Genomic DNA, 18,993 nt, shown 5'->3' on the forward strand with positions numbered 1-18,993 from the left:
AGGCTTAGGAAGAAGAAGGTTGCAGTGATTTCTGCCTTCCATGATGTCTGGTGCAGGGCCAGACCCACAATGATCTGTGCTTCTCTTTCAGAGATGCTCATTCACCCTAGCCATCTGTGTAGCCTGGCAGGAAGGATGAATCAGGAAAAGTCCTTTTTAAAGAAGGTTTGCTTCTCAAGTTTTTGGAAATATAGGAGTGCTTCCCTTTGGCAAAATGAAAACAGCTGATCTCATACAATATCAAGCTTGCTATGAAAGAGCAAATATCACCATCCAAAAGAAGAAAAAAATCAGTGCGTATTATGAACTTGAAAATCAGACTTCCTAATAAACAATTCATAAAGACAGGATCTGCTGTTTTCTTTCAGAAAGATTTTCCTCTCTTCCTCACTTTAGAAGTGTAAGATCAGACATCCACTTACAATAGGACTGTCACTTTTCTCCAAACTTCAAAACCCACTAACAGACATAGAAGTCTGAAAGCTCTCTGCCTTCCTATTAAGGAAAGGCCGCAAAATGGCATCCTAATGAGAGCTGATAAAAAGATGTTTTTAGGGTTCTGGACAACCTGGCTAAAGTAATACTAGACACTCCAAGCCAATTAACATGGAAGGCTGTAGGACACAATCAGCAATTACTAGAAAAAGGGTGCTCTTTCTAAGATGTCCTATTTGATATCACTTGTTGGTCATATGTCCTGAATGGGAGTTGGCATTTTCATTAAGTTAATACAATGTTGAATTGAATCCTATAGACTGAAAATGACTTACTAGTTTGGCTCAATATAGAAATAGAATATAACCCAGTTCTCTTTGCTCAAAATAGATTGTATTCTAGTCATTCGAATAGCTGTGAATTCGTTCAAAGCACTTAAGTTTTCTTCTTTATTTTTATCTGGATTCCATAAGGCAGCAATTCGGAACAGTGCATTCAGAACAGCATGTATTTTGCAATTAATCATAGGTGGGTTTGTATTAATATTTGGCTCTTCCATTTCCTATGTGGGTAAATTTGGCCAAGTTTGTAATTATTTAATAATTCTACCACATACTGAAAAGAATATGAGGTAGTCTATCTAAAAACATATCCTAAAAATACAATTTTAAAAATATTAGGCAAAGAGGGGAAATGAAGGCAAGAAAATGAGGGGGAAAAAAGATAAATACAAAATCCATTCTAGGGACACCTGGCTGTTGGAGCATGCAAATCTTGATCTTGGGGTTATGAGCCTGAGCCCCATGCTGGGTGTAGAGATTACTTAAAAATAAAATCTTAATTTTTTTTTTTTTCATTCTAAAAGACATTACACAGTTGCTAAAAGTAAACAAAAACTTTGGCTCTGAACTTTAAAAACATTAAAACAAAGTCAAAATAATAATTTACAAAGCCATTAGGCAACTACTTAATCTGAGCAAATTCGGGATGGATCACAGATCTTGAAGTTTTATTGTTAAGAATCATATCCTCTAGGAAAACACCTAACATACAGTATCTGTCTCATAAATGTTCTGTCTTTGCTTTCACTTAAGATTTTCTGTGATACATCTATTTTAAGCTGAGGTTCAAAAATGGTATTTGAGAAATGCTCCTCTAATCTATCTCTCATTCCGAACATTACTTCTGTTTCACTGAAATAAAAAGCAGCACTCAACACTCTACCATACAGAATTTTGGAATTATGGAATCTTGTACTAAAAAAATGGAAATAACTGTATCCTACAAGATGTATTTCCTGCAACATCCTTTATGAGTACACAATTACCTCCCACTCCTTAGCATACTCTAAAGACCAGATAGGCATAAATTTAAAAAGAATACATAAACTGCTATTAGCAAGCTATGGAGAATATATGCTATTCAAATAACTAGAATAACAGGGTCTTGCACATGGAATTGTAAAATATGTAGGAGGTTGTCAGCTCTTTGATATTAGTGCGTTAATTAGGATTCCCCACAATAAAATGGTATGTCAAGTGAGATATTCATTTTTCTCTTTTATTTTTTAAAGAATAGAAACCTACAGATTTTAGAAAGCAGTATCCAAGAACAAAGTGGTCTTAGAACATGGCAGCACGTTTTAAAAATAGTTTTAAAACAGATTAATCTCATTGGCTTTCTTTCTGCCTTAAATAATCAAGGGAAAAATCTGGCTCTATGTAATGGAAAGACCTGACATTTTCGTTCTCTTGGCATAAAATTGTCATGTTGCAAAAGGTGAGTGACTTTCAATAGAATGCAATTAGATTAATTCCAAAGGGCTGCTACAGAAGTTAGATATATAATTGGTTAGCTAAATGGCTTCTTCCATGTACAAAATAGAAGCTTAATAATTTCTTTAGCTTTATAAAAATCTCTCATTTTATCTAAATGGTTAGGGAATGAATTCTTCAGGTTATGAATGTTTGTACCGCTGGGACTTTCTTATTCTATACATGGATTGCCAATTTTTTTAAGAATTAGAAATCTATAAAATGCTGGGATGCCTGGGTGGCTCAGTCGGTTAAGCGTCTGCCTTTGGCTCAGGTCATGATCCCAGGGTCCTGGGATTAAGTCCCACATCGGGATCCCTGCTCAGCAGAGAGCCTGCTTCTCCCTCTGCCTGCCGCTCCCCCTGCTTGTGTTCTCTCTCTCTCTGACAAATAAATAAATAAAATCTTTTTTTAAAAAAAGAAATTAATAAAATGCTAAAATTATTCCCAATAAATTTTAACTTTTGTTGATTTAGAAGGAACTCAGTGAATCTTGTAGTGCCTTAAGGTCACTTGTGATGATCCATTATTATTACAGAACCATGATTCTCATCTAACCTAATCCTTCCAACAGGCTTCTGATTTGTTTGCAGATTCTGATTTGTTCCTTCCTACCCTCAACCCTATTAGCAACTCCGCCCTTGTCCAAAATGAAAGACAACGAGACTTAAGGCTTATAAACCTTTAAAAACTTTTTGTTGTTAAAAAAGTTAACTTGGGTAGAAAGCAGATGAGGGGCTCAGTCGGTTAAGCGACCGACTCTTGGTTTCTGCTCAGGTCATGGTCTCATGGATGGTGAGATCCAGCCCTGCGTCTGGGAGCCACACTCAGCAGGGACTCTGCTTGAAGATTCTCTCCCTCTGCTCCTTCCTCCACTTACACGTGCTTGCTCGCACTCTCTCTCTCAAATAAATAAATCTTAAAAAAGAAAGAAAGTAGATGAAGCAAGTTTTACTCTCCTTTGCTGTGTAAGGATAGTTCATACATGGTGGGTGATCACATGCAGGACTCTCACGGGCAAGCCTGGGCCCTATTAGGAGGGGATGAAAGCTATCCAGGCATCTGGACTGTGCCCCACAGTCTTCTATGATGATGTCACCATTACCTTCTGATGATGGGGACAACGAAACGACAATGACTGTGCTAGGAATAGCACACCATCATCACCTATTTTAGCAAGTGGGCCTACATTACAGGCACTATTCTAAGAACTCTGCATATACTAATAGTCCGCTGAAAGAGACACCATAGGGTCCCTAATATTCAGTCACAGAGGCTCAATAACTTGCCTGAGGTTTTAAAGCTAGTGTGAGGCAGAGCTGGGATTTGAACTTAGGCAGTCGGGCTCCCTCTGGCCTCAGCCACCACAACATGCGGCCTCCATTGTACCACTTAGCACTTGTCCCCTAAATGTTGAATCTTTCTCCTTTGAACTACTCTATTCTTTAAAACAGAACTGTGCTCTCTGTGTCTGTAGCACGGAGTACCTAGCACACAACGCTCAACAGAGATAAATATATATCATGCATGCAAAATCGGGATTATGAAATCCTTCTCACATGTATTTCTTTGCCTTTATTCTCCTCAAAGTGTGCTCCAGAAAACACGAATTCCTTTTTTGATTCTCTCTCTGCCTAGAGGATTCTACTCTCCAAGATTTTTGCAATTCTAGTTCGGTTGCATCATTCCATTTACCATTTACCATTCAGACTCTGGCTCAAATAGCGCCTTTCAAGAGGCCTTTTATGACCATCGATCAAAAACAGTTCTCACCTCTCACCCGCAGCACTCACACGGCTTTAAGATGTCCAAAGTATTCATCATTACCTGCAATCATCTTCTCAATCTCTTCACCTGTCTCTCCCCGAGGCAGCCTATGACAAGGTCTGAACGCAACAAGTTCTCAAACACTATTTACTGAAATAACAGGGTTAAAGTTAAATAAATTTCTTCAAGACTTTTCAGACTTGTGACTCTTTAAAGGGGTGGGAGTATAGTATAACAGTTTTTGCTAAACTTAGCTGGCCATGGGAATTTTTTATTTTTAATGGAGCCCCTCACAGGGGGACATCCCGGGAAGCTCCACAGAGATAGATCTACTCTATGAGAGATTCTGGACACAGCTTTAAGAAGTGGCCTTCTCCCCAAGCCTTTTTTCACTCAAGGAACAGGTTCAGTAAGATCACTGAAGCAAGTCAGTAGCAATGTAAGGAAGAGAATTCGGGGTCACAAAGCTGAATACTCAGTTAACTTATTTATATATCTCCCACTTGATAAACCTCCACTTTCTCACATTTTTATTAGTCTGAAAACTCAAAACCAACCAAAGAAAGGAGGGCTTTTCCTTTAGATAATTTTTCTCCAGGGGGAGAACAAATAATAGTAACCAAATGCAGGAAAGAGTATTTTACTCTCAACTGAAAGTATTGGCTCGTACATGCCACTTCTTTGTATTATTTTCCACAGTTATGAAGTTATGAAAACTAGGGTTAAGTTACGGTTTGTATTCCTAGAGACCACTTCTCACTTTCCTCCTTTAATTCCTCACATGCACAGAGCCCTGAGCTTCTGCTACACCCAACCATATCCGCTTCCTCCTTCCCCTAACCACTCCCCGGAATGAAAGGGAGGCCAGGAACCGTAACATGTACATGCATTAAGCTACGTTTAATCCTCTTGGCAGCTCTGTGAGGTGGGACAATCTCCATTTTACAGATCATGAGGGTAAGGCTCTGAAAGATTAAGTAATATACTCCATTGCACCTAGGAACTAAGAAGAAATACCAGGGCTCAAATTCAGAACTTTCTGGCTCCAAAGCCCATCCACTGCCCACTACTGCACACACCGCCTCTTCATCTCCCAGCTTCTCTCCAACCAGAGCCTAGACATGCCTGGGTCTGGGCTTTGGGATGACCCCGAGGGCGATGTGGCTAGCCAAGACGGCGCAGAAGTAGAGGATCACGTATCTCCCCCTTGCGCTTACAATGCAGGGTGTACAAGTCCCAGACAAGAATAAACTGTGTTCAGAGTTTAATATTTGACAACATTAGGTACTATGGAATCAAAGCAAAAAAAAAAGAACATCTCTGACAATAAGTAATACAACCATTTTTCATCCCTTTAGGAGATAAGACTTGAGAAAGAAGAGAAAGGTCTTCTCCACATTTCTGAATAAAGTTGATTAGGAAATGAATTATTTTTATCATAAAAGTCTGGTCCAGGGTTTATCAAAGCCATCCCTATGCTTTCTTTTCCCCCATATACATGAAATTTCTTTACCGTTCTAAGAGAACATGTTATAATAGGTTCCAGATGCAACATAAATTTATAAAAGCTTAGATTATAGAAATCCTCCATAGCAGTACTATTTGGTTTAAGATAGGAATATAATTCCAGTGATGAGAGTCTGAAACTCTGGGGTTACTTTCCAGAGTTTGTAAAAAGAAGGCATTCATGGAATTAGATCCCTACTATCCATATCCTGACAATACTGAATGATATGGTTCCTTCTGCTTCCCTTCCCCCCAAAAAAGGATCTAAAAATTTCACCTTCTTTGAAACACATATACCTCTCAAATGTACCTCTGACTGTCCAGGCAAAGAACCCAACTTTGATATGCCTCAATCTGATATTTAAACAACAGGAATAAAGGATGATAACGTTCAGGAAGCAAAGCAAAGTACAAACATGGAAAGGGCTCAGAGGTTAGGCCATTACCCAATGGCACTATAATCACCAAATTATTTTGTTTTCATGACAACCAAACAACAATCTTCATTTTACCAACTAGTAGTGCCTATCCCTGCTCCAAAATCCAAGTTCTTTTTAGAAGGTCCTGTAGAACACATAAAATGTTTTCATTTTAAGCAACTTGAATACATTCCAACTTTAGGCTCTCTCCATCATTAAAATATGAACTAGGAAACTGTAATGCAGCTTTATATAATTTGAGGTAATGCACTGTCCACGAGTTAATTTTTTCCTATTAATTTAGGGAATTATCAAATGACTAAGTTTCTCATTCACACTTGAAAGCAAAGAGTAAGCAGTTTGCAGTTATTCGTAATTTCCATTATCAATTTGAAGGCAGTTACAGTTACTCTTTGACTGTATAACATCAGTAAGAGGCACATTTTAGTTTTAGGGTTTAAATTAAAATGTCATCGAAGCCACACGGTAATGTGTATTCTTTTCCCTCATTATTAAGTCCCATTTTTGAAAGCTTCTTTGGATTCCATGCCAGATCTAGTGTCTGTCTACTGTCTAAGAGACTACACATCTGAGTAAACCAAACATAAGTTCCTTTACCTATCTCATCCCAGTCATCAATTTAATCTAAAGAGCTGTTTAAGAGAAACAACTTTTATAGTAAGCATGGAACAGAAATTCTTAACGGTCATTACAGATTGTCCAAAGATATTCGTCATGATAAGGACAACCCTGCTCCTTCACTGAGAAACTGTCTTCAGGATCCAATGTTCCTAGAGAAGAAAATATGTTTCTGGACTACACTGCAGATATTGAAGGCACAGGGAAGGGGGTGTTTTTATGCCACTTTAGTTCCTTTGCAGAATGATGCTAGGATCCTGGAGAGTTATCAAGTTTACTCCAGAGAAGGTGGAGAACCAGCTCAAGCATTTAAAGGTCTTCTGGAATGGAAAGGTATTAAGTTCAGAGTACGGTTCCAAATATGAAACTCACTTCAAAGTTAGCCAAGAACTAGACCCAGTCACAGATCACCTTCCATTTTTGGAAGACTGTTCTGCCTATCCATGCTATAGATCATTTTAGTACGCTTTAAGAAAAAACTAAATTTAGTTACAAATACTCAGAGATGAGGCTGAACAAGTAAAAATAATTAAAGGATAAGAGGTATGAGAAACTTGTTGAATGATACTTCATTAAGCCCACACTCAATTCCAAATCCCAAAGGCAGTCTTTGTATTTTGGTCTTGAAATTAAAGGGAATAAATAGCTTTACAATACTTCATGTGTGTTATGAAACCGAATCTTATGAACACGTTGAGTTTTCATTACTAAACCAGCCCTGAAAATCAATGTCTGCTACTTAGCCACTGATTCTAGGTTTAAATTTAGCTAAGGAGATCTGAGCTAGAAGTTCTCGGGTTTACAAACCTTTTGTTGATCTCTTCAATAGCAACAAAAGATGGAGAGGAAGTTTTCAGGATTCAGATTGGATGCTCCTATGGCTAAAAGCCAGATTATATTTATCTCCTATAAGATAAAATCTTAATCAAAGACTCACACGAAACCACCTCCCAAAAAGTAATTAGATTCAAAACCTGATATTAGTTTCATTTTATTATCAGCATACATCACCTCTTCCTTGTTTCTGAAGATAATGAATTCTTAAATTTACACCCAAAGCTATGGAATATTACTGGGATTGTGAAAGTGTTGGCAAACAAAATTCCCAAAAGCTTTCCGGTTTTTAAGAGTTACGATGTGCTGTATACTAACCCTCGGGCAATAGGACAGGCTTTCCACGCTGATAAGTAAATTGCCTACTTTAAATTTAAATGCCCCTTAAAACCCAAGACATGTACAAAATAGGCCTCTATAAATACTGTATATTAACATATTATATTAAATCTGACAATAAGAACTCCAATTAGTTTACATCATAAGTCTCCTTAACATTCTATTATCTCTTAATGCTTTTAACACTCTGTAAAGTGAACACAGTAAAATAAATAATGAAGTCATGAAGCAATTAGTTGAACCATTAAAGAAATATTTAATTGGTTTCTAGGCTATCAAAAAGAACTTAAATCCATTTCCAAACAGGAAAGTTGAAAACTAAGTCTAATTGCTTTCACAGTAAAATTCTATAACTACATAGCATATGAACAAAATCTATATGAACCCAAAACTAAAAGTAAATACAGCAATAAATTATTAGTATTGTTAACAACTGAATATGTTTAGTCTTTTTTTTTTTTTTAAACTTAGTAGTCCACAGTTTTTGGTCCAATCATCTATTTTTTAAGGCACTTGATACCTCCCTAGTAAATGACAGATTTCTTTCAAAGGAACCAAGTTAAAATGATACTTTTCCTTAGCCAGAAAAAAAAAAAATATATATATATATATACATGCACACACACATATATGTATGTGTATATATGTAAACTTTTATATATATAAGGTTTTGGGATTTTGATTAAAGAAAATGTAGTTCTCATCAGCAATAAACTAAATGCTAACAAATTTGGGAGGTTATGAATTCCTTGTTTCCAATTTTTTGTCTCCTAGGCTATCATTCATTTACACAGAAATTTCTCCAAATTTCATATTATACATACTATATAGAGTCATACTACATGTCATAGTTAATGATTCTAAGATTGATAAAAAGGCAGACATCTTAAATTCTAGAAAAACAAGTTTTACTCTTATACAAAAACATGCTCCATCTTCCTCAATCACCATACCTCAAAAACAAATTTGAGGTGGGGAAAAGACAAGACAGAGGTAGCAATAGACGTAAGGTGCTGGGCAAAACAACTTCCTGTATGTGTCTTGAGGGCCCTACTCAAAATCTTCCTCTCTGGCTTATATATGAAATTTCTACGATGGTAATTCCTTTAGGTTAAAGTAGGAGATTATCTCTGTATGTTACTCTAACAATTTGTTATGCAAGATGCAGAAACCTATTTAAGTAAAAGGGCACTTATTATGAGGATTCAGGCAAATGTCACAGAAGAACTTAGTCTGCAGTTAGAACAGGCAGGTCTCATGGAAATTAGAAGGTTGTGAGGCAGAAGAAGAGTCTTTTTGTCTGTCCCTCTCCATGACAGCTTTCTTCTCTGCTTCTAGAAACAAAAGTCTACTTCATTCCTTTCTCTGATGACTGGTTTCCTCAGCAAGACTTTTAACTTTTCCTCCCCTGAATTTTACTTTGTATGTGACTTTGATGCTTAAGGAGTTGACCATGGCGCCATGGCTACCAACCAACTCTGCATCATCCCTAGTAGACAACACCACGACTCAAAAATCCCAGGACCAAAAATATAGTTGATCTAGCTTAGATACCCCTGTTCCAATTACCTGTGTCTACGGGATAGACCTCTCCCTTCCATGCCACGGATAGAGACAGAGAACTGAGACCAGGATGTGCCTTAATATGTTAAAAGATGTCTTGAATCATGTTATACAGAGGATATAATATTAACCACTGGCACAAACAGGAACATTGAGGGAGACAGGCTCAGGCAGGTGAATTTTTATTCCTTCCCCACAATTTAATTCTCTTCCCTATTTTTTTTTTTAGATTTATTTGAGAGAGAGAGAGAGTGCAAGCAGGGCGGGGGTGTGGGGCAGAGGGAGAGGGAGAGAGAAAGAGAATCTCAAGCAGACTTCCCACTGAGTGTGGAGCCCAATGTGGACCTTGATCCCATGACCCTCAGATCATGACCTGAGCGTAAACCAAGAGTCCAATGCTTAACCGACCGAGCCACCCAGGTGCTCCAATTCTGCTCCCTTTCAAGACAATGCTGACAATTCCAGAACTCAATTGTGCACATAAAAGTGACCTGCCTCTTCTAGTGATATGGTAGCCAGGGCCAATGTTTCATTGGTTAGCGGTTCTAATACTCAAGACAGCCTTTTATAAGTAGGGAAGCTCCATATATAGAAACCTGAAACTATTTTGTGAGGGACAACTAATATAAAAACAGACATGAGCCAGCTTCGATTTGAAAGCAAAGTAAAAAAGGAATTTCTGGTTTATGAAGGTGACTATCTCAACAAGAATATGGCTGAAGTACAGAAAGTCACAATAGATAGAGGCAGGAGGGAGGATGCCTATCAAATTCAGAATTCTAAAATAAGGAGAATCCCTCGAAGCCAAAACAAGGACCTCTTTAGGGCTAACTGAATAATGTTACTTCATACAGAAACTGGTGAACATGTGCCAAATGCCATTATAATAATTATTTCCTTCTTTCCCCTCAAATGTATAGTTTCTACTTGCTGCCCTCCCCCACAACACACACCCCTCCCTCAGCCCACCAAAGCCCTACTTATGAAGATAAGCCCAAAAGTTAATCCTCCTCCATGGGCCTGCTCTTTTCCACTTTCCAGGTACAATTCATTCTATCTTACTACTTAACATATAATACTTCCCATTCACCTTGTACCACAGATGAGGTTGTCACATCCCCGAGGACACAGAGTGTATCTTAGTCATCTTTGTATCCTCAAGGCTCAACACAATGCAAGACACCTAAAAAGTTTAAGTAGTTTTTTAGTGAGTCACAGATACTAGAAATAAATTCAAGAAAGCCTCAAGGAAATGTATAACAGTTTCATAACGGGTTTCAAAAGGAAAGAAAGGAAAATCTAAGCTGCGTCCTTAACCCATAAGGATAAAAGGATGAAAGTCATGATCTCTTGCATAAAAATAGCTCTGGTATGGGTAGAATACAGTATCAGACGGGGCAGACCACTGTTCTACTCAGTATGCAAATAAGTGGCACTTGGCAAAGAAAGTCTATTCTTGTCTATATTAAGAAATCAGATCCATATCGCATCCAGTCCAGATCTAATTTTTCTCATGATAACTATCTAGCCCCGAACCTTCCCACATGACTTTCTAAAGGAAGACTCTATATCCAGTACTGTGTTGACTATTAAACATTGTCTCTCAGCTCTAAACCCACTATATATACACACATATATATATCATTTGTTATATTTTGTTTTCCTCCTTCTATCTATATTCTGCTTTGTGGTCTGGAACTCTGCAAACATCTCTCCTTTGCCAACTGCCTCTGTTAGGCTTCACCAACAGGGGTCGCAAGAGAGACAGAAAGGCAGGCGGATGGATTCGTTCTTCCTTTGCTGTCAAAGTTAAGGCATTTTGCCAAGGCAGCTGGAGTGGTTCTAGCGTTTAGCATTTATCCAACCCAGCTCCATTACAGATTCCCCCCAAAACAGCCTCATTATATTCTACAGATAGGCAGCTGGCCAGGGTCCCATCATGCTACCCCCAGAGATCTGAACCCCAACTTGCTGGGCCTTCCTGTGAGCTTCTAAATCCTGACAATCCCAACCTCTTCCTTTTCACCATGCCCTCACCCCTTGCCGTGCCCTAGGGATGGCAGCTCTTTTGGTCATTATCCCTGTGTTTCACTCTATACCCCAATTTTGCTTTTTCAATTCTCTAATACATCTTGCCTACTGTAAGACCTACCTCTTTATGCTACTATGAAAAACCACAGACTTTTGCTAACTCCTACAATGACCTATATACCCCTTCCGCGGTCCCCTGACTGCCAACAGCAAAAGGGTCTGAGACTGACCTTTTGGTAACACTTAAAAAAACCTTAAAAACCTGGTCCTGTTGATGTGAGTTTAGCAGACAAGTCTGAAAAGAGTCTTGGATCAACAAGTAATGCAAAAATAAATTTTGTGCTTGAGTGAGAAGACCAAACTTATACCAGATACCAAGACCATGCTGATTTTTCTGGGGAAGGAGTTGGGTACAACTAAAAATTGAGCTACAAGGGACTTTTCACCCTTGCTTTTACAACTTTTTTTTTTTTTTTGAGAGAGAGACTTTTACAAACCTTATTTAAACACTTACATGCTATTACGTTGTGGCGAAAACTTCTATACCTCTCTTCTCTCATTCTCTTATTCCTCTCTTCTCTTATTAACCACCTCCCCTAACCTCTGACTTTTAGCTATGCAGATGGCCACCCAGAATAAGGACATATTTCCAACTTGCCTCAGAGTGACTATCTTTTGGCCAGTGGAATGTGGCTGAACAGGATATGTACTGATCCAGGAAACAAAATCCCCTTTCAGTTTCTTTCCTTCCTACTGCTAGAATGTGGACAAGGTGGTGTAATCTCAGGCCATGTAGAGGAGAGCAACTCTCTAGAAATAACAGAAGAACAAGAGAGAAGGGGCATGGATCCCTGATGAGGTCACACAGGTCTATGAAGAGTTGCTGATCAGTTTGGCTACGTACATAAGAGAAAAAAAAAATCTAACTTTCTGGATTTCTGTGATAGTCAAATCTGTATTCTAATGGATATAAACCCCAAATATCTAGTTACCACCCCTTAAAATTCAGAGAGCCCACAAAACCAACTGATAACTGGACCTTTGGTTTGCCCTTTCATATTTCCCCAAAGAAGTTTGGGGTGGTGGTAGAAATCACCTGTTTCCCAGTAGGTACCATTCAAAGACTCCCAGAGGTATTTGGGCACACTAAATACAGAGTGAAAACAGTCAAGACAGATGATGTTCATTTTGTACACAGAAGTGCCTGGGAGCGAAGAAAGAATATCCACAATTACCATAGGGAGTTTCTAAAAGAAAAGGTGGTGCTTTCAGTGCAAACTTTATTACTCCTATTTTAGAAGCATCACTCAATCTTGCCTATGCAGAAAAATTTAACCACATAACATATGCGATATGGCTTTGGTTTATGTGCCTGCAAAATATTTATAAAAGCAATTATTTGGTTTGGGGGACCTGTTTTGATAATTTAATGATGTGAAAGGAGTTTCCAGTAACTGAAACACAATTTATGCACTGGACACCTATTTCCATACCAACAGCAACCTGATACGGGTTATACTTAAAACCATTTGTCTCGAAACCTAAATTAAGGAACCACTTATGTTGGGATTCCCTGTATAAGAGAAATTCCTCAGTATAAATACTTGTCAGATTCAGTGGGCTGCTAAGGCAATGAAGAAAGATGTAGGTGACTGCAAAGCAGGAGCTGTTCTAAGAAACCTATTTTAAATCTTCAGTAGGATTTTTCTGCGATTGTAAGCTCTCAGATACAGTGAGTGTTTTACAACAAAACTGAAGTCATTTTTGATAGAGCAAGATTAGTGAGTTGTGTCCCCCTGGAAAGCAACACAGGGAGTAGGACTGCCGATGTCAGTATCAGATGATTACGTGAGTTCAAGTTTGAGGATTAAGAATGAATGCAGGTCTCAGCAGGGGTCATAACCAGGGGACAATTGAGTATTTGTCAACTGAACAAAGGCCACTAGAACAACTTGGATCTCTCTTCTCTAAGACAATAGGACCAGAGGCTAATTAGCAGAGAACCAAGAGAGCACTATAAAACAGGGCCTACCTTCAAGGAGCTTAAGACCAACTGGGAAAACAGCTATGTACTAAAGAGTATTACATTCATTTATAGTCATGTCCCATAATGAGGAACCTTTCTGTGATTAGAGATATCCAAGTGGACTAAAGTACTTAAAGCTTCAGAGAGGCAAAACCTGGATCAATCTTGAAGAATGGTAAGATTTAGACAGTTGGATGAGGACATGCCAACCATGAACATGTAAGTAACAGTCCAGTGGCAGAATTCAGCAAGTCCAGGCAGTTAGAATCCTCCTCTGGAGACAGGTGCATCTATCTTCAGAGCATGAAGCAGTAACGTCACCCAAATAACTCCCTTACTTTGATTGGGCTATTAGCCAACCGTTCTCTCAGGACGCTTGAGTTCTTTACAGACCAAATCAGTGACCAGGTCAATTTGTGAAAGATGAGCTAAAAAAAAAATCTTAAAATTTTACTTCCTGTAGGACTTTTCAGGGCTTTTAACATACTAATGTACCCTGCAAATCTCTGAGGGGGTGATATAACATGCAACATTTCTCAACCCTATTGGCCCAAAACCCCTTTTTAAAGTCACTGCTTTGGTTCACAGAGCATGGTTCAGGAGTGCGACTTGTGCTCCTGAATCCAGCCTGAGAGGGTGGGCTCTGCTGTCAGCCTGGGTTCGAACTCCGATTCCATCGCCTACAAGGCCAGGTGACAGGCAAGGCATTTAACTTCCCTAAGCCACAAATTTCCTCATCTGTAAAATGTCAGAAGGCTAAATTGAGAATTTAAACACACCTAGCAGAGGGCATAGTAAGAATTCAATAAAAGTTCCTTATTAGCGCCTGGGTGGCTCAGATGGTTAAGCGTCTGCCTTTGGCTCAGGTCACCATCCCAGCGTCCTGGGATCGAGCCCCGCATCGGGCTCCCTGCTCAGCGGGAAGCCTGCTTCTCCCTCTCCTTCTACTGCTCCCCCAGCTTGTACTCTCTCACTCTCTCTGTCAAATAAATAAATAAAATCTTAAAAAAAAAAAAAGTTCCTTATTAGTATTTGATGTTCAATCAATTTTCACACTAGAATTCTGCCCCCACAGTGCCGACCTGTTCATGTTACTATATACAAGTATAAACAAACAGAGGGTGTGTGCTTAAAAGAAGATTCAAGGAAAACAAAGAGCCTTATCACTGCACAGTGACATAGGTGTAGTCCAACTACACAATGACAAAAGAAAGGGCATAATTTTCATCTTTAAACGTGAATATGGAACACAATATTTAAGAAAATCCAGGAGTGGCTGAGTCGAATCCGCAGAAAGAAAACGTGGTCTTCACAACAGAGACAAAAGGAACAAAACTAATAAAATTAAGAAAACAATGTATTTACCACACCTCATAATTAACCCGAGGGCAGTGACGTGGATTTAATACTTACTAAGCAGAAGTTTAAAAGTTTTGGAATGTTCCGCAACCACAACTCAACATTAAGCTGGAGACTAGGCTTCTGGGAAGAATAAGGAAGAGATAGCGAAAATAAGTAGCTTCACTAGTTGCTCTTCTGGTTTTGTTCTCCCTCAGATCACTTGTTTGGCTCCATTTAATTGGTGGGTTAGCGAGAGGCACCCAAAATTAAACAGCAAAACTTGGAATCAAACTTCTGCCTTTTTTTTTTTTTTAAGGGGCAGGTGGGAAAACAATTTTGCACATACGCTGTACACCACAATTTACGATCAGTAACTCCCAGCACACTGGTATTTTTTTTTTTCTTCCTAATGTCCTCTTTCCTTAAACCATCTCCATGCTAAAATGACCAGATGTTAAAAGGTGAGTTTACAAGACAATGTAGGTCTTTTTTTTTTTTAATTTTTTTTATTGTTATGTTAATCCCCATACATTACATCATTAGTTTTAGATATAGTGTTCCATGATTCATTGTTTGTGCATAACACCCAGTGCTCCATGCAGAACGTGCCCTCCTCAATACCCATCACCAGGCTAACCCATACTCCCAACCCCCTCCCCTCTAGAACCCTCAGTTTTTCAGAGTCCATCGTCTCTCATGGTTCTTCTCCCCCTCCGATTCCCCCCCTTCATTCTTCCCCTCCTGCTACATTCTTCTTCTTCTTTTTTTCTTTCTTAACATATATTGCATTATTTGTTTCAGAAGTACAGATCTGAGATTCAACAGTCCTGCACAATTCACAGCGCTTGACAATGTAGGTCTTAAAAACAATATATAAATTAAAATATTTCTACAGTAAAATAAAAAAGGCAATCCACAAGGTAGCATATACGTAGTCTGTGTCTACCCTTAAATTTGGACAAGAAATACACCAAACAGATCATAATTAGCTTTGAGTAAAATGGATTATAGGGGATATTTCGTTTGTTTGCTTTTACTTTTTTAATATTTTCTACAATGAATATATATTTATATTCAGGAAAAAAGTATATTTTAAAATATGTATTTATTTTGGGAGGGGCGCACATGAGCAGGGGTAGGGGCGGTGGGAGAAGGAGAGAATCCTTGAGCAGGACCCTGAGATCATGACCTGAGCCAAAACCAAGAGTTGGCCACTTAACAGACTGAGCCACCCAGGCACCCTCAAAAAAAGTATATTTTAAAAGTAAATAAACAATAACATTTTCCTCTTTCCCTGTTTTAGAACATTGGTTCCTTGAAGGATATTTCTTTTAAGGCAAAAGTCACAGTCTAGGAAAAAAGACTCAGCCCCTTTTCACCAATTCATAACAAATTCATATAAGTATTTTCATTCTTTTAAGCACTCTTGAAACTAGGTACAAAAGGTTATAGTCATCCAAGAAGGAAGGGAAAGAAAGGGAAACAACAAGTGTAAAACTGCAAGTCAAATGCTTTCCTAGCAGCTCTGGTAACCTCACCCTAACTAAGGCAAACAGAAACAGCGCCCTGTCTCCTTTACAGAGGAGGGAAAGGAGGCTGAGAGGACAAGTCACTAGGCCAAGCCGACTGAAGCTATTCACAGTATTTGTAACAGGATTTCAACTCCTGCCAGAGTCCATGTGGACTTTTACTATACAATGACGTCAGCTTTTATTTTTAATCCACCTTGTTCTTGAGGAGCTATATTTTAAACATCAATAAAATTTCCCCAGGATATTTAGTTATTTATGGGGATTACTATTCACAGTTATCAACCCGATTATTTCTTTAAAAGAAAAAACACGTACGTGGTTTACATCCCTGTCTTTCCTACTCCCCACTCGCAACACAAATGACCGGTCCAAAGCGTGACCTTGTACTACGTAGGGTACGAGGCTCCTCCCCCTTTTAAATGGCACACCTTCCCTCCCTCCTACACCTTAAAGCTCAAACTCCCTGCCCCTTCCTAGTAAGGAATACGGTCATCAACTTGAATGTGCCTTCCCTAGGAATCTTTTTTATTAATTAGGGACTTCCGTAGGTTTTTCAAAATCTCAATGAGATAGTGACCGGAAAACACCACTAAAATATCAGATTATTCCAAAACCATGAGGTTGCTGAATCTCTCAAACCTAAACAGAGTTTCCGTCTCTTCCTTGACTAGCAGGCCATTTACATAACAACAAAAACAGTTACAGTTCACAAAACAGCAAAAAATCGAAGATGGCCAGGCTCTAAGGCTTACACAAGGAAACAGAACACTTTCCCAGGCAGCAGGGATTTGACCCACCACTTCCTGATAACTGGCCTACAGGACGAAATTCTACATTGAGTATTCCTGAGCTGTAGCTTGTGCTAAACATCCAATGCATGTTAATTCATTATACTGCCTGAGACAGGAAGCATTGAAGTGGTATTATAAAATCATACAAATGTAGTACCTTTATTCTTAGAAGATCAAGGAATTCTCTCAGTGAAGAAACTGTAGTAATCCAAATCCTAGAGGATATTAGCTTCCCCTCCCCAAAAGGAATTTTTCCATTTTTCTTTTTGAGACTTACTCATGTTCACTCTTACCAGTAAATTAAACATATAAGAGACATTGTCCTTTCAAGATTCCAGGTGCCACTGAGTGTACCATTCACTCTTCCAATGTCTTTAATGAGGACACACACACACACACACACTGCTACATGCTTTCACAGAACAGTGAAGAGAATTCAGCCAATCTAAGTCTTCTCTGGGTGATTTCCCAGCGATGATGAGCACACTGAAACACAGCAAATTTCTCATGCATTCTGCTTCACCACAAACCAGCTAAAGCATGACAGTTTGGGTTACGGTTATTGTTTTACTTTTTTGAGTGTCAGTCATCTATTACAAATGTCTTTAAATGTTTTTATTTAGGATATCCCAAGTGTACAACTGTGAGTATCAGGACTGGCCCGTGAATTTAGGAAACAAGTAAATCAAATCTATATCTAAATGGAAGGCATTAGAAATAAATCAGGAACCTGACTTAAGGCATTGTATATTTTCTGATCTTTTTTTTTTTTTTTTTTACCACTTAAACTCTGACAAATGGACCAGTGTCTATAGTCACCTGATGAGAAATGGAAGGAATGGAGAAGAGATGGAAACTTCAACTTTCAGAACAGAGCATCTCAAAAATCACAACACCACTGTTCTAAATCTTTTTTTCCAAAAACATTATCAGGAAAATGTTCCACATAGTATTTTACGTTTGATTTGATTTTCTTCACTGCATTATAGGAGGCAATTTTAAATTAAGCCCATGCCGACCAAGGAAAATCTGCAGTCTCTGACAGAAAGCAATCTCCTGCAAGAAAACCAAAACTCTAATTTTTCTTCCATTCCTAGTCAGTATTCACAGGATGTGACAGCTTCTTAGAGCATTTTGTTAAAGTGAGACGCATAAGACGAGTTGTGGGTAGGGGTGTATAGAGATTACAGAAAGAGCACAAAGTTCTTTTAAAAAGTTCGTTTTAGCTCTATTTTAGAAATGAAATTTTATTTATTTTTTCATTAGTGCTGACTCACCACAAGAGTTACAGGTATGATAAAGGACTGTGAAGGTGTAGTTGTCTTTAATGAAAAAGAATGGGGTATATTCAGAAAATGCAACATCTGTCTGTGTTAGAAATTAGGAGTAAGCTACTGGCTTCATCATTCGGAGGCAAGGCACTGTGTGTCCAAACAGCAGGCTGGGTTTTTTCCAGCTACCTTGAGGTCAATAAAATACATGGCTGACCTTTTTAACCTTGAAAGAATCATTCTTACATTTAGCACCCACTGGGACCCAAAGAAACTGACCAACTGCTCAACAAATGGCTCACAATCAACAAAAGGAATCCTACGTTCCAAGGGAGAAAAAAATAGATTTCAGTTGCTTTCATGAAGAATTGAAAAAAAATAGTAGGAAAGTTATCACATTTCATTAGAAAACAACACTGAATATACATATATTGTCTTTACTGTTACCTTAAGTTTCTGGTATTTTATACTAAAAATCTATCCCTTAATTTCCTTTTTTTTTTTAAAGATTTTATTTATTTATGAGAGAGAGAATGAAGAGAGAGAGAGCATATGAGAGGGGGGAGGGTCAGAGGGAGTAGCAGACTGCCTGCCGAGCAGGGAGCCCGATGGGGGACTCGATCTGGGGACTCCAGGATCATGACCTGAGCCGAAGGCAGTCGCTTAACCAACTGAGCCACCCAGG

The 18,993-nt window shown here is 38.6% G+C and overlaps 1 protein-coding gene across 3 annotated transcripts in view; it reads right to left on the bottom strand.

The window, feature by feature from the left end:
* Window positions 1-18,993, bottom strand: part of GALNT7 (polypeptide N-acetylgalactosaminyltransferase 7) — a 139,618-nt gene that overhangs the window by 107,708 nt on the left and 12,917 nt on the right. Inside the window, exon 1 of one of the 3 annotated variants that reach the window (XM_032388995.1) lies at window positions 7,388-8,272. The exons of the other annotated variants lie outside the window; for them this stretch is intronic. The gene's annotated coding sequence lies outside the window, so the exon portion shown is untranslated. Of the gene's footprint in view, window positions 1-7,387; window positions 8,273-18,993 lie in introns of those variants that run through there. 3 annotated transcript variants of the gene reach the window in all.

The sequence above is a fragment of the Phoca vitulina genome, unplaced genomic scaffold (genome assembly GCF_004348235.1).
Source record: "Phoca vitulina isolate PV1807 unplaced genomic scaffold, GSC_HSeal_1.0 scaffold53, whole genome shotgun sequence".
Lineage (NCBI taxonomy): Eukaryota > Metazoa > Chordata > Mammalia > Carnivora > Phocidae > Phoca > Phoca vitulina.